Genomic DNA, 24008 nt, shown 5'->3' on the forward strand with positions numbered 1-24008 from the left:
GTTGTGAGATTGTTAACCATTGTCATAGGGCAACATTTGTAGTAACTGTTAAATGGGAGACTATTGTGTCCTGTAAGCCTTCATCTTAAGTGAGAATAACAGCACGATTAGAAGAGCGTAGTCAATGTCACTTATATGTGTATGTAAAAAAATTTTTTGAAATGGCGTATCTTTGACTGTGTATTTTCACCAAAAAAAAAAAAAAAGTTGAGAATTTAGAGGGTTAAAATGTTGTGGGGTTGTTAACCAATGTCATAAAACAACATGTGTGCTACTGTTACATAAGAAACTATCTGTTCTGTAAGCCTTCACCTGAAGTACAATAAAATATTAAAAAAAAAAAAAGAAGTAGAATTTGAACACAGGTCTCTTTTTCTCTCGAGTTTCTGTGTGGTCTCTTAGTTCTAGGCTCACTGAAATATGTTTAAAATAGAGATTTAGCCACAAGTCCCTTTGTACTTATATTTAAATTTATTTTCATCTAGAACTAAAATGAATTTTCCCTCCATCTCTGTAATGCATTTTAATTCAACTTAGAAAACATTTATTGGATACTTTCTTTGTGCCAGTCACTGTGACTGATTCTTGGAGAAACAATGATAAAGGAGACACAACTCTTGTGATTAAGGGGTTCATCATATAGGAGAAGCTTACAGTCTGGTAAGAAGCTCACATTCTAGTTGTTGACATACACTAATAAAAAGTGTGACTAAATCATCATCAGTAGAGTCTCAAGGTTTTTCTATTTTATTTCAGACAATGATGGATTTTTGCTGTTCAATTCATGTTCTTTCCTTGAGCCACTGGTATGAATTAGAGAGAAAGCTTGTTACTGATGCAGTTTGACTAAATAGCTATTTCAGCCACCAAATCCTAGACCTAGTTTGACTAAGAATGTATCCTAAATAACTGAACTAAGTGCCACACTTAAGAAAATTTCCTCATAGATGAGGCTTACTCAACCAGAGCTTGTTTCTGAATCAATGAAATTGCTTTTGCCTGTATTATTCATATTATTTCACACTAATAACAACAGCTGTTTATCGAGCACTTGTGTCTATACCTCCTCTGAGGTAATTGCTGACTCTATAGCCTCAGGGAACATATATTTGAGGGATGAATGTCAAGAGAATTCTTACCCAAGCAAGAAGAGAAACTAGTTGATTGCCTAGGAAAATTGGCTTAGGAATCATATAGGATTGGGATGAAATCTAGGCTCTGATACTTACATACGATGGGAACCTGGAAGGATTACTCTACCTTGCTCATTTTCTTGATGTATAAATGGATATAATCCCTACTTCACAAGATAGCTGTGTGGATTGAATATGATTTGTCGTTTGCAAAGCAGCTGGGATAGTGTGTGGTACACGTTCAATATTCGAAGATGATGGTAAAATGCTGAATTGAAGGCACTCAAGGGCTAACATGAACAGTGGATATACTTTGTGAGGATATTAACCGTAAGATACGTTCACAGGTTCAGATGTGGCTACTTCATTGTGCTGTGACAGGCCAGAGTTATGTAATGTAAGAGCAGTGCAGAGAGTCCTTCGGGCCCTGTGAATGTTCATGATGTGGTCTCTAATCAGCTGTATCTCCTACCACCAAGTTTCCAGTTCCTAGCCTGCTACATCATCACCAGCCAAGAGCCACATTCTGGTTCTTGTTCCACCTCCATGAGATTGCTCTGAAAATCAGTGGTAACACAGGGCAGATGGGAAAGGGATTCTGGCTCCAATTAATTAAGCCAAAAAGAAGACAAAGACAAAATGGGAAAACTTCAGCCCAGAAGGAGAAAATGCCATTAAGTGATTAGCATCAAAAAAGAAATTATAAGATCAAAACCATCTTGCCTTCTAAACATGTCCTAACTTGTAAAACAGAAACTAAAACAAATACAAAAGTGACTTCTTGGAGTCTGGTAAATATTGTTAAAAGCATCTGGCTCTCCCTCCCTTGAAAAGCACCCATTAAGTCAGTAGGCTTCCAAGCAACCTTTGTTCTCCTTCCTATGTGCCCCTGAGCAGAACGGCTCAGTGTAGAAGTCCTGGGCTGCCTGAGGATGGTCTCCATAGTGTTCTTTGGCTGCATAATTAGATTTTACATCTTCCATAACTAAAATAAAACTCAAACTCTCCAAATTTGGCACTAGACTTTCTTCTCAGAGGGCAGGGCAGAGAACTGTTCTACTTCACTTTCCACTTGGATCACACATGAACCAAAAATCTTTTCATAGATTCTCCTTAGCCTAGCTGTAAAAAGAGGTTTCTGGAATTTATTATTATTTTTTTAAAAGAAATAAAGCGTATTAGTTAGGATACCTTTAGTAGCAAGTGATAGAAAACTTCTACTTAAGTTGACTTAAATTTAAGAGAATATATCAAGAAGTCCAGCTGAAGGCAGATCCCTGGCACCACATGGTTAGAGATTCAATGAAGCCATCAAGATTTCAGCTTCCTCCATCTCTTTGCTCTGCCATCCTCTTAAGGCTGGTGTCATGTGGAGTCACAAAATGATGGCAGCAATTTCAGAGTCACTTCTAGGCATGATAATGTTCGAGGAAGAATAGGACTACCTCTTCTTATGAGTCTTTTAAACAGAAGGGAGTCTTTCCTATGAGACCTCAGACTTCCCCTTGTGTCTTATTGGTCAGAACATACCTATACATAAACTGATCACTGGTAATAAAAATGATATTCTACATGATTAGCTTGGACCAATCAGGACTCAACCTCGAGACTGGGGATAAAAACTAGACTTGCCTGGAATGCATGGAAGTGTGAAAGAGATTGGAGTATGGAACAAAATCAGGTTTTGTTAGGAAGGTAGAAAGGAGATGGAGAATGAAAAAACTTTTTTTTAAGAATCTAGAAGATAACCAAAAGCCAAAAATACAGAGTATAAGAAATCTTGAAAACCTGGCATTGCAAGCTATAATTTTTTTTCCTGAGCTTGTACCCTCTGCCCCATCCATGTGAGATTCTAGAAAGAAGAGAAAACTTTTCTATGTTCCCCCCTCCCGATTCATAGCCATACTTCCCTTAACAAACACCATCTTAAAGCACACTTCTCAGGATAGCTCCTCTAATCATTCTTACTAGGGATCACCTGATTTTTTTCTTACATGACAAATTCAATCAATAGGTGTTAATCGCTTGAGTCCATCGTGTGGAATAAAACTTTGAATCCATATCTAAGCTCAGTGGGAAAGAGTGACATATTACATTAATTGTTTCTTCCAAAGACTGCAAAGGTTTAAATGGAGGCCATGTGCCATGTACTTGCCATTCTTGATAAAGAAGCTTCTAAATCCAGAACAACAGAAATGGAAAATATACCACTCTTGATGGTTTCTGTTTCCTGTCCAATGACCCACTTCTTCCCTGGTAATTGACAACAAGAAATGACCTCTTCCTCCAGGAAGCTCCACCTGTTAACCATAGGGATATAGCCTAGCCCTTGAAGGTCTCCCTAATAGTCACCACAACGGAACTATTCATACAAGATACAAATTAAAAATAAGAGAGTAGCCTTTTTGTTACAGAGGCACCTGTGTAAGTATCATTTTCTCAAAAATAATTTCTTCTCAACTGTATTTACTGAACTCCTCTCAAAGCTGAATTTATCAAAGTCCCCTCCCTGTGTATTCTGAAACTGGCTACATTTTACACCTTTTGTCCACCATTAACAAATGATCTCAGATAAGTGCATCAGACTGGCTTCATTCAATGATCTGGGAAGAATTTTAGAAAGTAGAGTGATGTACTGTTTCATTAGAGAGAGGGAAAGAGGAAGAAAAGATCTTTACGATGTGTCAGAGTTTAGAAAGGGCAGGCATAAATAGGGAAGGTGTAAGGTACAGACAACTCAGAGATTTCAATTGTTTTTATATTCAAAGAAAAAGAAACAGAATATAAACATCTTTTTTCTTTTTTTAATTTTATTTATTTTGTTGTTGAGAATATACACAGCAAAACATATACCAATTCAACAGTTTCTACATGTACAGTTCAGTAAAGTTGATTACATTCTTTGAGTTGTGCAACCATTCTCACCCTCCTTTTCTGAGTTGTTCCTCTCCCATTAACATAATCTCTCTGGCTCCTATATTTCCTATCTAATCTTTCAAGTTACTGTTGTCAATTTGATCTCATATAGATCGTTCTTAAAAGAGCATAATTCTAAAGGCAGACATGTTTTACTAGTTAAGCTAAACTATCGTTTGGTTTTAAGATACCATTTTAAAGGGAAATAGTGATAATTATTATTATTATCCTTTCCCTACTGCTAAGGAAAATAGGTCCAGGTGAAAAGCTTGTTGAGTACTAGACTATTTATCTGTTAAATAAATATTTATTGAGCATATAGTAAATATGCCAGGCACTTGCCTAAGTGCCTTGGATATATTATTTTTAAAAAGCAGATTAAAATTCCTCCTCCCATGGAACTTAGACTCCAGCTAGGTGGGTACTAAATAAACCACAAAAATGTTAAATGACTAAGATGGAACTATTGGTCTCTACTCATCCAGAGCAAAAGAGAAAGAAGGAAATCAAGGGCTCAAGGAAGAATTTAGTCTACAGGACTGATAGTCTACACAAACCACAGCCTCATCTACCCTGAGATCAGAACTAGATGATGCCTGGTTACCACTACTAAGTGTTCTCATCAGAGTCACAATAGATAGATCCTGAAAGAATGGGGAAAAATGTGGAATAGAACCTCAAATTCTTAAAAAAATTAAAACTTACTGGACTAATTGAGACTGGAGGACTTACTGAGACTACTGCCCTGAGATAGTCTTTAAATCTTGAACCAAAACTATGCACTGAGGTCATCTATTTGCTAAATAACAGACTGGCTCACAAAATAAAGAATATCAGCCATAAGTAATGTGCTCCTTCAAAAACTCATCTATATGAGACCAAATTATTAGCAATTTCTTTAAAGCAAAGATGAGAATATAAGGGAGCAGGGAAACTAGATGAATGAAAATGGAACAACCAGAACATAAATAATGAGACTATTCAAGCATTGTGAAGAAAGTAACCAATGTCACTGAACAATTTGTGTAGAAATTGTTGAATGGGAACCTAAACTGTTATGTAAACCTTCACTGAAATCACAATAAAATTGTATTTAAAAAATAAATACATAAATAACTACATTATATATTATGGTAGAAGGTGACATGAGCAGTAGAAAAGTAAGTAAGAGTAGGATAGGGTAGGGTGGATTGGGAATTCTAGGGATAGAGGGTTTGCTAGTTTGTAGTATAAACATTGTGGTCAACGTAAGCTCCTTTGAGATTTTTAAGTGTTTTGGCTTTTACTCTGAGTAAAGTTGGGAGCCATTGGAGGGTTTTGAGTTGAGTAGTGGCATGACCTCAGTTATATTTTAAAATGATCACTCTGACTGCTAAGTAGAAAATAAACTCAAGGGCCTGTGGTCAAAGGTAGAAGTAGAGGAATATGTTTAAAAGATAGTGCAGTAACCAAGGCAACCCGCTGGTGGTTCTAAACAGAATGGGAACACGAGCTAGGTGAGAGGTGGTCTGATTTTGGATGCAGTTTGAAGGGAGAACCAGCATGATTTCCTGGCAGGTTGATTGTTGAGTGTGACAGACGAAGAGAAGTTAAGGATGACTTCACGATTTCTGGCCTGAGGACTTGGAAGAATGGAGTTGCCATCAGCTGAGATAGGGATGGCTGCAGTTTAGGGTGAAGGTGAGGACATATTAGATTACAGATGTCTACTAGCCAACCAAGTAGAGATGTTGAGTAGGAAGAAGATTTAGAAGACTGGGTTTTTGAGAAAAGTTTGGGCTGGGATATAAATTCGGGAGTTGTCAGCATACACGTGACATTTAAGTTGTGAGTCTGGATGAGGTCACTCATGGAATAAATATAGACAGGGAAGAGAAAACATTCAATGACTGATTCCTAGGGGCTGTGCCACCGGAGGTTAGAGAGAAGAGGCGACATCATCAAATGAGGCTGAGAGGAAGCAAAGAGTAGAGGAGGAGGAAAACCACATGACAAAAATGTCCTGTTTTGGAAGCTGAGTGAAGAAGTGTATTAAGGAGGAGATCAATAGTCAAATGCTTCCGACAAGTAAAGTAAGATAAGGTCTCAGAATTAAGCAAAGGGTTCAACTATTTGGATTTTATTTGGGTCCCTGATAAGAGTAGTTTTTGGTGGAATAGTGGTAGCAGAAGTCTAGTTGGAGTGTGTTGAAGAGAGACTGGAAGGGAGAGAAATTGAAGGCAGTTATTATAGAAACTTTTTCTAGGATGAGTTGACTTAGACGATATAGAGCTAACTTGTCCTACATATAAGTGGGCAAGGGAGTTCAAGGCTTAGGAGGAAAGTCTTGGAATGGAAAGACAAGGGCCAGCATGCCTGGCTCTGAGAGAGAGGATGGTGAAGAAATTTTAGGGGAAGTGTAGCTACTGAAGCTTGAGAGAAATGATGTGTACTATAGGAACTTATAAAGTGTGTTATGGGGTATAAATCATTTCTTTATCTTTTCTATGAAACCTTCCCAAAATCTGTATTGATTAATAACATTTCTGTTCTAAATAGATTGATTCTAGGGAAGTTGAAGGGGTGCTGAGTATACTTGTGAGTGCTTGACCATGTAGAGCCGATCAGTGTGGGTTTTGCATCTTAATGAATATCTCTTGTACATCCATGTTTTCTGGAGCATTTTCTGGGTAAAGAAAGTGTGTGCACAGGAGGAGCCAAATATGAGCAAGTTGTATGACCCACTCTCAAAGAGCTTACAGTCAGATAGAGGAGATGAACATGTACATAAGTAACTATACTATATGAAAGAGAGTGCTTCACGTTAAAAAATAAGGTGTGACTAAAGTTCTGTGCGTATTCACAGGAGACAGTGCTTGCTTAAAGTCAGGGAGTCAGAGAGGAGATAGCAACTGAACTGGATCTTGAAGGATAAGCAGGCTTGTATGTGCAGAGATAAGAGGCATTTCTCAGGAAGGGGAACAAGAGCAGAGACAGGAAAACTGGAATAAACACCACATACCTGGAGAAGATGGAGGAGATGAGAGAGCAGGGAGCTAAGGGAAGTAATAAATGATTGAACAGTAGGCAATAAAATAACTTGAAGGTACTAGGTAAGTGACAGGAACAGAAAAGGACAGGAAGGCACAGAAAGGGGAGAGAGGTGAGAGATGAGCAATGCTTCAATATTTTGTCCAGGATTCTTCTGTTAGGGCTCCCTGCTGGTATATAGCTTTCCTTGGGTGTGCTAGGCATTCGGCCAGCAACTAGACATGATTGGCTTCCTTCCATTGAACTGGGGCCACATGTTGCTGGGTTGGGGACAACAAAAAGCACTTTCTCAGCTGGAAAGAGCTGCTGTAATTGAGCTATTAACATGGCACAATGGAAGAACAAAGGATATATTTATTATCTGAGTCCTTATGCCATATAAATAAATATACATAGAAAAAGACCAGAGGCAAAAAAAAAAAAAAAAAATTAAGATGTGTTATCATTGCTCCTAAAACTCTCACTAACGTGGGAGGAAGCACAGATGCACAGGAGAAATGAAGGAAGTTGACCTAAAGCAAAAATGTGAATGTATGTTTCAGCGTTTCCAACAAGGCTTTCTACATTGTATTAAAACTGAGGGATGCGCTGGGACGGAAAAATGTTCTGTGGTCAAATAAGTGTGGGAAATGTTGCATACCATATCTTCTCCCCCTTGGAGATTCACTATCTCTCTTGGCATTTTAAAGCATCTGAGACGTCCTGCACTAAAGAAAACTGTTTAACTTTGTTTAACTAAGTGCTTTCTAAATTAATTTGACCACGGGACCCTATTTTTACCTAATACTTATTAACGGTTGACAAAATAATTGTTCCAAGGAACCCACTTTAGATCATGTTGTACTGTTAGTAATAACCCTTGCTATAATAAATGGTTCAGAAGTGCTAGAAGTCCAAGAATATCAATGGATATATCTTGCCAGTTGAAGACGTAAAGTAATGGATTGTTCAGCCAGTCAACAATTCTTCACCGAATGTCTATTACACACCTAGCACTTTGTTAGACAATATTCATATGGCTTTGGCTTCAGAAAACATAATCCATTCAAAGTTTTATGTATTTATTTTTAATTAAAGCAGATTAATAAAAATAGCACTGTCACATATATATGCTGTTGTACACTGTTGAGTCGATTTCAAGTCATAGCGACCCTATAGGACAGAGTAGAACTGCCCCCATAAGGTTTCCTAGGCTGTAATCTTTATGGGAGCAGACCTCCAGGTGTTTTTTTCCGCATAGTTGCTGGTGGGTTCAAATCACCAACCTTTCGATTAGCAGCTAAGTGCTTAACCATTTCAACACCAGAGCTCCTTGTTGTACACGCACACACACATATATATACATATATATAAATTATTACAGATACATTGTTGATTTGACCCTGGTTTATACACTGAATTTTAATATTTTCATTGCCTTTGGTTGCTCAAAGTTCTCCATTTTATCTTTCACTCATTGGAAATGGGAATCAATTCCACCTTCCCAATTCCTACAAATCCTTGAATTTCTGGATTTTCTATATTCCCTTTCAGTGCTGCTTGCAAACAAGCCAACTTTTTTTCTGAGCTTTTCATTTTTCTTCTTAATTGTAGCTAGTAGCAACCAACTCATTCTTAGTAACATTCTATTTTTCATCTTCTTTTCCTAATGCCAGAAGTTCATTATATAAAAAATACTTTAAAGTTATCATGGGTGACAATTTTACAAAATATTTCTGCTTTTGCATAACATTTATCATCATCTTTTTGGCCTTGGATAATAGTTTCCCTGATTAGCCCTGAGGCTAGTAAAGCAACATATTTTTGGATTTATATGTTATGGACCATCACTCACCCGTCAGTTTGTTGTCCTGTAGTGGCTATTGAAGTTCTCAAGGATTTCATTTTACTTGGATCCACAATAAACACCCAGGGAAGCAGCAGTCAAGAAATCAAACGACGTATTTCATTGCACAAACGTGCTGCAAAAGAGCTCTTTAAAGTGTTAAAAAGCAAAGATGTCACTTTGAGGACTAAGGTGTGCCTGACCCAAGCCATGGTATTTTCAATCACCTCACATGCATGCAAAAGCTGGACAATGAATGAAGAAGACTGAAGAAGAACTGACGCATTTGAATTTGTTGGCAAAGAATATTGAATATACCATGGACTACCAGAAGAAAGAACAAATCTGTCTTGGAAGAAGTATAGCCAGAGTGATCCTTGGAAGTGAGGATGGAGAGACTTTATCTCACATACTTTGGACATATTATCAGAAGGGACCATTCCCTGGAGAAGGACACCATGCTTGGTAAAGTAGAGGGTCAGCAGAAAAGAGGAAGACCCTCGACAAGATGGGCTGACACAGTGGCTGCAACAATGGCCTCAAATTAGCAACAAGTGTGAGGATAGCACAGGACCGGGCAGTGTTTTGTTCTGTTGTGTATGGGGATACTATGAGTTGGAACCGACTTGACAGCACCTAACAACAATAAAGACAATATTATGTATTATCTCATTTCTAGAAACCAATTCCTGTATCAGTCATCTAGAGGTACGTTATGCTGCAATAACAAATGGTCCTTAAATCTTAGACGTTTACAAAAACAAAGATTCCTTTCTTGGTTCATGCTGATACCTGTCACAGGTCTGAAGCTTTGTTCCACATCTTATTCATCCTGGGATCTATGCTGAAGGGCAGCTCCTGTCTTGGGCTTACATGTCTCATGAATGAGTACAGAACTATACTCTTAAAGCTTCTTGTCTTTTACTTCCAATCACATTTCATCGAGTAAAGGAAATCCTTGGCAGTATGCATAATCTTCCTACAGGAACGTGCCATGTTGGGGAGTGGTCATAGAGAAGAGCAGCAAATATTTGCAAACAATTTACCATCTGAAGTAAGAAATACACAAAATAGAAGAATTATATTTTAAAGCTGAAAGGACTTCAGAAGTCATTTAATCCAACCGTTCTACTTTATAGAAGAGGAAATATTTTCAGAAACAATATGGAACATGTCAAGGTTTAAATAAAGTACTGGTTTCAAAATTAGAGATATTTCTTAGAATTTTATGTTTTGTTTTCTCTCCACAGCTTTCTTAATGTATAATTGATGTACAATAAACTGCATAAATTTAAAGTATACAACTCAATAAGTTTTGACATATGTTTCAACTATTAAACTGTTACCACAACCAAGATAACGAATACGTTTATCAGCCCCCAAATTTATTCATGCCCCTTTGTAATCCACCCCTCCTTCTCGCCACCATAATCCACGGGCAACCATGCTCTGCTTTTTGTCACTATAAATTAGTTTGCATTTTCTAGAATTTTATATAAATGGAATCATATATTATATGCTCTTTTTTTTTTTTTTGGTCTTCTTCAGCATAATCATTTTGAGATTCATCCATGTTGCTGTGTGTATCAACAGTCTGTTCCTTTATATTTCTGGGTAATAGTTCATTGAATGCATATAATGGTTCACCTGTTGATGGACATTAGGGTTGTTTCCAATTTTTGGTTATAACCAATAAAAGTATTTGTGTGCAAATTTTTGTGTGGATGTATAATTTTATTTCTTGTAGATAAACACCTAGAAACGGAATGTCTTGGTCTATTTAACATCTTCAGAAACTGTCAAGGTATTTTCTAAAGTAATTTTATATTTTGTATTACCTCCAACAGTGTGTGAGAATTCCAGATGCACATCTTTGTCAACACTTGGTGTGGTTTGTCTTTTTCATTTTAGACTTCCTTGTGAGTCTGTTCTACTTACCTGTTATAGTTTTAACATTCATTTCTCTAATGACTTGTGGTGATGAGCATATTTTCATATACTCATTTGCCATGCACATATTTTCCTTAGTATATAGTCAGTTCAAATCATATTATTGAGTTGTAGGAGTTTATTATATATTATGGAGCCCTGGTGGTGCAGTGGTTAAGAGCTCCAGCTGCTAATCAAAAGGTCGGCAGTTTGAATCCACCAGCTGCTCCCTGGAAACCCTAATGGGCAGTTCTACTCTGTCGTATAGGGTCGCTAGGAGTCAGAAATGGATTATATATTAGAGAACTGAAGAAAAAATTCAAACCTAAAGCTGCAATTTTGAAGAATTCTATGGGCAAAATATTGCATCCAATGAAGATGGAAGAAATACACAGAATCACTGTACCAAAAAGAATTGGTCAATGTTCAGTAATTTTAGGAGGCAGCATATGATCAAGAATGGATGGTATTGAAGGAAGACGTCCAAGCTGCACTGAAGGCATTGGCAAAACACAAAGCTCCAGGAAATGATGGAATACCAATTGAGATGTTTCAACAAATGGATGCAGCACTGGAGGTGCTCACTTATCTAAGCCAAGAAATTTGGAAGACAGCTACCTGGCAAACCAACCAGAAGAAATCCATATTTGTGCTAATTCCAAAGAAAGGTGATCCAACAGAATGTGTAAATTATCAAACAATATCATTAATATCACATGTAAATAAAACTTTGCTGAAGATAATTCAAAAACAGTTGCAGCAGAACATTGACAGGGAAGTGCCAGAAATTCAAGCCAGATTCAGAAGAGAATGTGGAACGAAGGATATCATTGCTGATGTCAGATGGATCTTGCCTGAAATTAGAGAATACCAGAAAGATGTTTACCTGTGTTTTATTGACTATGCAAAGGCATTTGATTGTGTGGATCATAACAAATTATGGATAACAATGCAAAGAATAGGAATTTCAGAACACTTAACTGTGCTCATGAGGAACCTGTACATAGACCAAAAGGCAGTTGTTCGACCAGAACAAGGGGATATTGCGTGGTCTAAAGTCAGGAAAGGTGTGTGTCTGGATTGTGTCCTTTCACCATACTTATTCAATCTGTATTCTGAGCTAATAATCCGAGAACCTGGACTATATGAAGAAGAGCATGGCATGAGGATTGGTGGAAGACATATTAACCCTCTGCAATATACAGATGACATAACCTTGCTTGCTGAAAGTGAAGAGGACTTGAAGCACTTACTGATGAAGATCAAAGACTACAGCCTTCAATATGGATTACACCTCGATGTAGAGCAAACAAAAATCCTCACAACTGGACCAATGAGCAACGTCATGATAAACGGAGAAAATATTGATGTTGTCAAGGATTTCATTTTACTTGGGTCCACAATCAACATCAATGGAAGCAGAAGTTAAGAAATCAAACAACACATTGCATTTGGGCAAATCTGCTGCAAAAGACCTCTTTAAAGTGTGAGAAAGCCAAGATGTCACTATGAGGACTAAAAGTGCCTGACCTAAGCCATGATATTTTCAATCACATCATTTGTATGGGAAAGCTAGGCAATGAATAAGGAAGATCAAAGAAGAATTTATGCATTTGAATTATGCTGTTGGCAAAGAATATTGAATATAGCATGGATTGCCAAAAGAATGAACAAAGTCTGTCTTGGAAGAAGTACTGCCAGAATGCTCCTTAGAAGCAAGGATGGCGAGACTTTGTCTTATGGACTTTGGACGTGTTATCAGGAGGGACCAGTCCCTGGAGAAGGACATCATGCTTGGTATGGTAGAGGGTTGGCTAAAAACAGGAAGCTCCTCAATAGGATGGATTGACACAGTGGCTGCAACAATGAACTCAAGCATAACAATGATTGTGAGGATGGCCAAGAACCTGGCAGTGTTTCATTCTGTTGTACACAGGGTCGCTGTGCGTCCCAACTGACTTGATAATACCTGACCACAAGAACAACAGATACAAGTTCTTTGCTTTGCAACTGTTTCTCACAATGTTTGGATTGCTTTATTATTTTTGTAGCAATATCTTTTGAAAAGTAAAGTTTAAATTTTGATAAAATCCAATTTATTGATTGATTTTCTTTTATAGTTTTTACTCTTTATGCCCCATTTGAGGATGTAAAACCAAGGTCATCTATGTGTTTCTAATATAATTTTGTCTCTTAAGTTTAAGTCTATGATCCATTTCTAATTATTTTTATGTATGGGTTGAGGTTTATTTTATTTTGCACATTGATATCCAGTTGTTTCAGCACCATTTGTTGAAATTATTTTTTCTCTCCCCTTTAAAGTGCCTTGGCATCTTTGTCAAAGATTAGTTAACCATATATATGTGGGTCTATTTCAGTATCGTACCACTGATCTATTTGTCTACATTTATACCAATACTACACTGTCTTATTACTATGACTTGAAAATAAATCTTGAAATCAGCTGCTAGTACAAACCTCTGACATTGTTCTTTTTTTTTTTTTCAAAATGATTTTGGCTGTTCTAAGTCCTTTTGTTTCCCATATAAATTTTAGAATAAATTTATATGAAAAACTCTGCTGGGCTCTTGCTTTCTTTTGTGTTTTCTTTAACATGTGGATTGTAGTTATAACAACTGTTTTGTTGGCCTTGTTTACTAATTTTATCATCTGTGTTATTTCTGTAGCTGTTTTCATTATTTTTTACTCATTGTGGGTTGTATTTTTCTGCTTCTTTACATGATAATTTTTTAAATTAGATGCACACATTATGAATTTTACCTTGTTTGGTACTGGATTTTTTTTTTATTATTCCTTTTTGTATTACTATAAATATTCTTGATTTTTGCTCTGGAATGCATTTAAGTTACTTGGAAACAATTTGATTCTTTTGTGGCTTACTCTTAAATCTCGTTAGAACTAGAGCAGCTAGGGCTGTAGGGTTATTTTTCCCTGCTACTGAGGCAATATCCTTCTCGGTATTCTGCTCAGTTCCCTATGTATCATCTGATTTTTTTTTAATTCAGCTGGTGGGAACAAAAAGTACTCCAAGCCCTATGTGAGCTCCAGGAATTTTTTTCACCTGCTTCTTTCTGGTAATTCTTCATCTGGCCTCAGGTACGTGCTCTGATCAGTACTCAATTGAAGACTTGAGTGGAATTCTCTGCAAATCTTTGTAGCTAGCACTCTCTCTCGATGTCTCTCTGTTCTCTGCCTCTATATGTGTGTCTTTCTGTTTCTCTCTCTCTCCAGCTCCTTTCATCTATGCACCTCTCCTCTCTCTGATACTCTGGCCTATAAAGTCTAGTAGCCTTGTGTTGTTGTTGTTGTTAGGTGCTGCTGAGTCCGTTCCAACTCACAGTGACTCCACGTACAACAGAATGAAACACTGCCCGGTCCTGTGCCATCCTCACAATCGTTGCTGTGTTTGAGCCCATTGTTGCAGCCGCTGTGCCAATCCATCTCACTGAGGATCTTTCTCTCTTTTGCTGACCCTCTACTTTAACAAACATGATGTCCTTCTCCAGGGACTGGTCACTCCTGATACAATGTCCAAAGTATGTGAGATGAAGTCTCGCTGTCCTGGCTTTTAGGGAATATTCTGGTTGTACTTCTCCCAAGACAGCTTTGTTTGTTCTTCTGGCAGTCCGTGGTATATTCGATATTTTTTGCCAACACCATAATTCAAACACATCAATTCTTCTTTGGTCTTCCTTATTCATTGTCCAGCTTTTGCATGCATATGAGGTGATTCAAAATACCATAGCTTGGGTCAGGCGCACTTAGTCCTCAAAGTGACATCTTTGCTTTTCAACACTTTATAGAGGTCTTTTGCAGCAGATATGCCAAACGCAATATGTCATTTGATTTCTTGACTTCTGCTTCCATGGGCATTGATTGTGGATCCAATAAAATGAAATCCTTGACAACTTCAATCTTTTCTCTGTTCATCATGATGTTGCTTATTGGTCTAGTTGTTTGGATTTTTGTTTTCTTTATGTTGAGGTGTAATCCGTACTGAAGGCTGTAGTGCTCTTGGTCTTCCTGTATTCTCAAATCTGTATCTTTAAATCAGGGAGGTCCAAGTGTTGTTTGGGTTTTTTCTCCCTGTTTTGCAGCCTGAAAGCTCTCTCTAATCAGTAAGCTGGGGAAAAAGTAGACTCATCTCATTTGTTTCCTTTCTCTGGAGGATCATTGTCCTGTACTGCCTGTTATCCAATGTTTGAAAATCATTGTCTCATATATTTTGTCTGATGCTTTGGGTGAAAGGGTAAATCTGGTCCTTGTTTTTTCATCATGGCTAAAAACATAAGGTGGATTTTTGAATTTCTTGATTCAGAACTTTTTCTGCTATATTAAGATAGATATTAATTTATCCAAATTATGAGATTTGCAGCAGACTTTGTTATTGTCAGGTACCTAAGCAGACCTGACTTGCAGGTTGAATAAGGCCATCAGGAGCCTTCTGATAGAGGTTTACTGTTGGGAATTGATTGAAACTGGCTAGTGCAGATGATAACATTAAGATCAGAATTAAATTAAAATGGTACTAATTAGAATTTCTATATTATGTTATTTTAGTTAAAAAAAAAGCTTGTGAATTTTACTGGTAATGTCATTGCGAATAATTGCATCAGCGAGAGGCCTAATGGAGTGATACTAAGTGAGATATCAAAGTGAGAATCATCACCCCAATTTTCCTAAAAAAGAGTCTTACAGTAAGTAATTGCCTGCTGGAAAGAACAAGAAATACGATCCTAATTCCCATCAGTTTTCATAATTTATGAAACTTTAATACAGAAATAACGTTTTCTCACATTCAGAAGTAAGAATTTATCCTGGGGTTAATGTTTCGTGTGAGTCCAATTGTCGGTGGATTGATGATCATAATAGCCCCAATTTATTCACACCTCCCTCTTTCCGTGTCTTTTAGTAGCCTTCTCCCACTAACTCCTGCCTTGGTCATGTGGCTTGATTTGGCCAATGAGACATTAGCAAACGTGACGTAAGCAGAGACTTGGAAATCGCTTGCCAACTGGGTTTTGCTTTCTTTCTCCTCTTGGAACCATACTGCTTCCTTGTGTGTAAATTTGGGTACCCTTCAGGGTATTGATAGACCACATTAAGGAGAATCTAAGTTCCCCAGTTGACCCTGAAGCTGACCCTGGCTGAGACTTGACTGAGATCAGCTCACCAGGTCCAGATCAGCTAAGCCTAGCTCAAATTGTATACATAGCCACAGAATTGTGAGCTAAATACGTGGTTGCCATTGTAAACCACTATGTTTTGAGGTGATTCATTATGCACAAAGCTAATAGATATGCTCTCCCAGTTAGTATGACTTCGGGTAAAATAGGAAAGTTTCTTCTTGCTTTCTGTGTTTCGAGGAAGTAATTAATACTGGACTTTGGTTAGGTGCCCCAGTTGAATTTCAGCTTTTGCACTAGCAAATGGTTGCTAAAGCATGTGATAACCTGTGTCTTGATTAAATTCTGAAAAAATGGGGATATCGGGTTAGTCATCATGTTTGCAATTGACTGTGATTCAATGTTCTTTTAAATGTATTCCTGAGAGATGGTAGCCCATTGAACTTACCTCAGTAGTGATTAACAAATTCCTCAAATCTTTCCCAAAATTCTGTCTAAATGAAAGCTGTTTCCCATATAGAATGTACAACGTAATAGATTTTAGCAGTACTCAAATTCTGTCCCTTCTTCTGTATATTTTAACTTAATCCTAGGCAGAAACATCTATGCATTCATCCAAGATAGCAAATTCAGTGCCATCTTCCTTTTCACACTCTCTTATCATCCCTATCCAGTCATCAAATCCTATTGTTTTGCTTTAAAAATTCTCTTTATATCCAACTATTCCATATTGATGCCAGTTACAAACCTAAATTTGGTTTTGCTATTTCCCTACTGAAAACCTCTTTGTGATTTCCAGCGCAAAATCTACTTGGTCATTGTTGTGGATATTAGTTTCTTATCTCCATAGCATCCATTCTTATTTATTTACTTATTTTTGTCTTTTGAATAGTACCCTGAAATTTCCAGTCATGAAATTTGGGAGGTACCGACCCTACCCTTGGCTCTGAGAATGAGCTTTGATTGGCTTAAGCAAATTAGTGTGTCCACAAATCCCTGCCACATTGATTGGCTTAGGGATGGGCGCATGTGCCAAGTCAAGATAGTTAGGGCCAAAAGAACTTAATCCTATGAATTTATTTGAGCCGTTGGGAAGAAAATTTTCTTGTATCCTCCACTAGAGATAAAGTAAGAATGTAATCATGAAGCAAGGCCACAAAAAAGGAAGTAACCTGAGGAATGGAAATCTGAAAGGAGAGAGGAAAACTGAGTGCTGTCACATTGTTTGAACCCCAAATAAAGTCTCATCTGAAGTCATATTTAGCCTAGACTATTCTTTTAGATACCTGAGTGATACGAACAGTTAACATGCTTAGCTGCTAACCAAAAGGTTGGTGGTTTGAGTTTACCCAGAGGCACCTGGGAAGAAAGATCTGGTGATCTATTTCCAAAAAATCAGAAATTAAAAACCCTATGGAGCACAATTCTGCTCTGACACGCATGGAGTAATCATGAGTCGGAGTCAACTGTTGGCAAATGGTGGTTTATTCCTTTAGATGAAATAGTAGATTACCTCCTCCTTCCCCCCTCCCTCCCTTCCTTCCTTCTTTTTCTCTTTCATTAACTGTTTTGGACCAGAGCATCCTAAATAACTGATTTTTTTAAAGGCTTGAACTCAGCGACTTTTTCATGTTTTAGTGACACCTGTCATTATTTCCCTCAATTAATTTACATCAAATAATATCTAAAATGATATTTAATTACATTTGTACAACTGCAATAAGTGCTGTGAAGAAGTATGAAGAAGTGTAGGATTCTAGAAATCTACAATGAGGGAACATAATCTGGTCTGAATGGAGAGCCTGTGTGGTGAAAACGGTTAAGTGCTTGACTACTAACTGAAAGATTGGCAGTTCAAACCCCCCTCCCAGAGGTCCCTTGGAAGTAAGGCCTGACACTCTGCTTCCAAAAGGTCACAGCCTTGAAAACCATATGGAACAGTTCTACTCTAACAGAACACTTGGAGTAACCATGAGTTGGAATGGACTCAAGGACAACTAATAATAATCTAGTCTGAGTGTCAGGGAAAACTTCTCTGAAGAAGAACCACTTCTGCTGAAACCTCAAGGCCTGGAGGCACTTTCAACTTTGTCAGTTTTGCTGAAGGCAGGCCCTATCTTGCATGTCACAGGCCTGGAACTCAAGGAAAGTAGGAGGGATGATAGTGTGGCTACTGAGTGGACAGGCAGGGACAGAGCATGTCTGAGAGCATTCTTGGAAAAGGGTGGGATATTTTTACTCAGACATTTGGAGTTTCTATCCTGTGCGACAAGTTTTTCTCTCTGATTATCACTCCATTGAAATATCTTTAAGATGAATTTCATCCTTTCCCATTTTCTTTTCAGATTTCAGTGGCTATTGGGGGTTGCAGGAGCAAACATATCAGTCTTGAGCTGCAAGTAGGAGGCAACGTGATCTCTCTCTCCTCCAAGAGCTTCCTTTTACCAATACAATTATTCTTTGGGGATAATTCTTCACCTGCACATAAAACTGACCCAAAGACTCAGTCTCAACAAGATACCTCCTTAAATACACTGATGGGATAGTCTGGTTCTATTATGAAGGAATCATCTACCAGCTACTCCCAGAAAATGGGGGTTGCCCTTCTCTCAACTTTGGCAGGGAGCTGAGAAGACAACATTACATCTAGATACTCCAACAAAAGATGTTAAGTTTTATATAGAAATTTCAGCAAACTGCACTACTTTTAGCAAGTAGCAGTTAGCATCACCCAGCTCTGAATACAAATATGACTTCACTCGGGAGTGCTTGTGAATGTGCCAGGTTTGGAGGGCTTCTGTGTAAATTACATTCTAAATTTAAATGTTCTGGGAACATACATTGGGCTGTTCTGGGGAATTCGCCTTAAAGATAGCCACATCTGAGTAGATGGCTTCTCAGACAAATGGAGCCAAGAGCTTTCACATGCAAACCCACTTCGGGGGTGCCTTCTTATTTTGGAATGATTTTGGCTTTCAAAGTATTTTTGCAATTTCTTTCCAGCCGTTCAATAAAATAACTCTAAAAGACAGGAAGATGCCCTCGTTACTCTGATTTCTGTCATTTTAGAGAAACTAGTGTGAGTTTCTGATAAGAAGTTTCTTTCTTGTCCTATTTTGACTGTCTGGAAATTTGGACCAACTGTGCCTCAATATTTATATCCATTCTTTCAAGATATACACAGTATGCTTAGTGACATTTGAAGTGACCCATATTGTTGTTGTTAGCTGCTGTCAATTGGTCCCCAACTCATGGTGACCCTATGCACAATGGAACAAAATGTTGCCTGGTCCTGCCCTATCCCCAAAATTGATTGTGGATCAGACTGTTGTGATTCATAGGGTTTTCACTGGCTGATTTTTGGATGTAGATCTTCAAGCCTTTCTTCCTAGTCCGTCTTAGTCTGGAAGATCCACTGAAAATTGTTCAGCGTCATAGCAACACACAATCCTCCACTGACAGAAACATGGTGGCTGCACTTGAGATGTATTGGCCAGATTGGAACCCAGGCCTCTCCTGCATGAAAGGCAAGAATTCTACCACTGAACCACCGATGGTGACATGAATATAAGAATTGGTGGTGGATAGGAAGTTTTTCTTGAAACCTCTGGGGAATGAGAAGTACTGCCTGTCTTTGAGTCATTTATATATAAAAAGATATTTATTTATTCATCTTCTGAAAAATGCTTCAGAAAACATAATATCAGGTGCGTAATGAGAGTGCATTACATAATGGAAAGAGATTTTTGCTCTTATTTCTGTTCCTAGGTTGGATATTTTTAATTGGCATAAGTAAGGAATGCTTCTTCCTCACTTTACTCTCTGAGTAGCCATTGTGAAGCCACTTTGTTCTCATGTTTGTGTAAGTTAGATTAGAGTTGGAAGAATGAAACGATTCAAAGGAGTTTTTAGATTTCATGCAGGAATTTTTGTCATCCATGTATCTCTTGAAATTCTCAGGTACATGGGAGGAGTTCCTCTCTCTTACCTGTTAAATTAAGGTAAACCATGTTTTAACTCTTCTCGTGGGATAATGCTACTAAACAAAAGGTCAGCAGTTTGAATCTATCAGCCACTCCTTGGAAACCCTATGGGGCAGTTCGACTCTGTCCTATAGGGTCACTATGAGTCGGAATGGACTCAACGGCACCAGGTTTGGTTTTTTGGTTTAGTGGGATAATATGGGCTATACCATACAGTAGCATCTGATTTGACAAGGAACTATAGGGGGCTAACAAGCTTTGTCTAGGGTGGCGAGACTACAGGTAAAACAAAATTCAGAAGAGGCTACCTGTAATTCTAGAATTCAAATTTTATTGTGGGATTATCATTGTTTTGAAAAAAAATTCATATTTTATAACTGTAAAAACAGCATGGGGCAAGTGTCTGACCTCCTCTAACTTCACAAGAGGGAAGAAGAATTAAGATCAACAGCCCAAGGCTGATTCCTATGGGGTGGTGATCAGACATGCCTCCTCTCTTCACCATCTTTACCAATTCTGACACCAACCATCCCTCTCACGACACTCTCTACTTCTCTGCTGGATTTGATAATTCATTGCAATGACCACACAAAACTCACAGACAATACTCACAATTATGGAGTTTATTAGGGAAGTAAGGGTTACAATTCAGGCTCAGGAACACTCAGGAATGCCTCTCCCTGGCCTCTGCCCAAAGGCACTCAGCTTTCTCTCTCTGTGGGCCAGGAAGCCCACCACACCACCTCCGGCTGCGGAGTCTCTGTTACTGGTTCTCTCTTGTCACTGCTTCTTACTGTCTTCAGGGTTACAGCTCTTACTCTCTCTCCATCTCCTGGTCCCAGGAGCTTCTCAGCACAGGGATCCTGGGTCCAAAGGACGTACTGCTTCCTGGCTGTTCTTCCTTAGCGATGGTGGGAATTTCCCCTTTCCTGCCTCTGGGATGGCTCATCGCAAACCCAGCGGGATGGCAAAACTGACCAACCCCTTTGGTGGGCCACAATTACCATATCTGCGCAGTCCTGCCCAATCACTTGGGTGGGAGTTACAAGACCATGGCTATAAAGGTCACACAAAAGTGATCCAGAGCTTTGGAATACTTGCCCCAGCAGGGCAGATGTGGGCAGAGAGGTTTGAAGGGCTGAGAGGCCAAGGAACCAGGGAAGCAGAAGCTAAAGAGACAAGGAACACAGGAAGCCGAGCTGCCTCAGTATCAAAGAGTATGGCCACGGTCTCTGGGGTCTCAAAAGGTGGAGCCATGGCCTCTGGAGTTTCTAAGGGTGGAGTCACCACTCAGATGAACTAGGAGAATGGTGTGCCCAAAGCCAAGCAAGCAGAGTTGCCATTCCAGTGGGCCTGGAGGGCAGAGCTGAAGGGGTCGAGGGACCTCCACTCAGAATCTGGAGAATGTGGCCAATACCTAGAGTCTGGAGGGCAGGGCCATTGTGTAAGTGATCTCAGAGAACGGAGGATTGTTTTCAACACCTTGAGAGCTCTTGTAATGTGTTCTGCTGACTTGCTTGGTGCCTGTTTTCCCTTCTTTCCCTCCAATTTCTTCCATTCGTAATGGAAATGTTTAGCTTGTTCCACCATTGTACTTTGGAAGCAGATAACTTGTATTCTAGATTTCACAGATGAGGAAGAATTTTTGGATCTTGGGCTTGGAGTTGATACAAGACTTTTGCTATGAGATGATGGAGTGAATGTGTTTTACATGTGACAAGTACATGAATTTTGGGGGACCAAAGGATGGAATGTCATGAATTAAATTGTGTCTCCCCAAAATATGTGTACCAGTTTGGCTAGGCCATGATTCCCAGTATGGTGTGACTGTCCACTATTTTGTCATATGTTGTGATTTTCCTATGTGTTGTAAATCCTATCTCTATGATGTTGGTGAGATGGGATTAGCAGCAGTTATGTTAATGAGGCAGGACTCAATTTACAAGATTAGATTGTATCTTAAACCAATCTCTTTTGAGACATAAAAGAGATAAAAGAACAGAGGGATATGGGGACCTCACACCACCAAGAAACAAGAGCCAGGAAAATAGCAAGTACTTTGGACTTGGGGTCCCTGCACTGAGAGAAGCTCCTCAACCAGGGGAAGATTGATGACAAGGACCTTCCTACAGAGCCAACAGAGAAAGAGAAAGCCTTCTCCTGGAACTGATGTCCTGAATTTGGACTCCTGAGCTACTAGATTGTGAGAGAATAAATTTCTCTTTGTTAAAGCCATTCTATTTATGTTATAGCAGCACTAGATAACTAAGACATTTCCTAAATCTTTCTCACCACCTTCAAATCAGCAGATAGGCCATTTATAGCACTTCACCAGCACAGCGTTGGGTCCAAGGGTGGATATGCATCAGAGTCCTTCCCAGGATGTTCCCATCTTGGGTGTTGGTCATGGTGAGGCCTTGTCCTTTCCACTTTAGTGGTGAAAGGTGGGAGACGGTGAGCCTGGATCTGTCTACAACCAAGCTCCCTGACATTTGGGTACTGCTAATGTACAAGAGGAGAGGATTCTAGGAGACTTGAGAGTAAGATAATCTTGATTATTTCCTGAAGGTCTCAGAGCTGCTCTGTTTCCCATCTTCTTGAGGTGTGGTTGCTTTGTTCTTCCTTTTATTTTGTTAACACCCCTAGCTCTCTTCTGATAAATTTTCTTTCTTTACAGTGGCATGGTGATTAAAAGCTTGTGTTCTTGTGTCAACCTGTCTCAGTTGCCATCTCAAGTCATCACTTACTAGCTCTGAATTTGAGTAACTGCCTTTATTTTTCTGAGCTTCATTTTCTCATCTGTCAAAAAGGGATAACAATAGTACTTACCTCATGGGATAGCTCTGAGGATAATGTATGAGAAAGACTTAGCTACTACTTAGTACATAGTAAACTCTCAATAAATGTTATTTGTTGTTGTGCTTATCATAATTGCTTAAGATAGTTTCTGTTAAATTTTTGCCACTTTCAAGAGTCCTGTTTAACCATCTAGTTTAGTCAACTAGTTGTTATCCCTACTGCTTTGCATATAAATGTTAGATTTATAGTGTCTTAATTAATGTGAAATACTTGTATTGCACTTAATGTTGAGGAAATTAACTTCCAATATTTCCCAAATGGGAATTTCACCCAAGAACAATGAATTGCCATATCATGATTTCAAATCAAACCCTGGCATTTAAAAAAGAGACATAAAATTCTTTTGATTATTTCCAATCTTGGATCTAACTAGGACATTCTAACTGAAGGAAAAGTAAACAGTATATATAATTTATCTAATAGGAAGAATAGGCATTGAACATCTAGCCCTTCCCTTTAACAAAACCTCTGGATGATACACTGCAGTAGAGTTGTATCACACTCAATAGATGCTGTCTTCACTGTGGACGAACTGTAAAGTTGTCAATGCAGACATAGAGTTTATGAGAGTTTTTCCTTTAGGTCCACAGACACATGACATGTATATCATCAAAAGAGGAGGGAACAAATATGCCGGGAACATAAAACACTGGCAAAGCTGCAAAGAGAATGAGACTTCTCTTTGACACATATTGTACAACATTTCCAAAGTCTTGGGAATATTTTTGGTATGTTTAACTGGCAAACGATTTTTTAAAGACTGTAACTCTTCTTTTCTCTTTATCAGTGACAATACTTGTCTGGGCTGACTGTACTCTGCACACCTATAGCTTTAATTACATGTCTGATATGTCTCCATCAGTCTGCTTGCACCAGTCCTATTTTCATGCTGGCTTGAAAATCTTTTAAAGTAATAACAAAAGATGACATTTTAAGTCCTATTCAGGTATCTGGAGTTAGTAATTTTAAATATTGAAGTTTATTAAGGCAAAACGCTTAAGGTAGTTACTCAAATGAAGAATGGGGCAGTTACTCAAATGAAGAATGGGGCATCAGGATTGGAGGAAGACTGATTAGCAACCTGTGATATGCAGACGACACAACCTTGCTTGCTGAAAGTGAAGAGGACTTGAAGCACTTACTGATGAAGATCAAAGACTACAGCCTTCAGTATGGATTACACCTC

This window comes from Trichechus manatus, unplaced genomic scaffold (assembly GCF_000243295.1).
Source record: "Trichechus manatus latirostris isolate Lorelei unplaced genomic scaffold, TriManLat1.0 scaffold00141, whole genome shotgun sequence".
In the NCBI taxonomy this organism is placed as follows: Eukaryota; Metazoa; Chordata; class Mammalia; order Sirenia; family Trichechidae; genus Trichechus; species Trichechus manatus.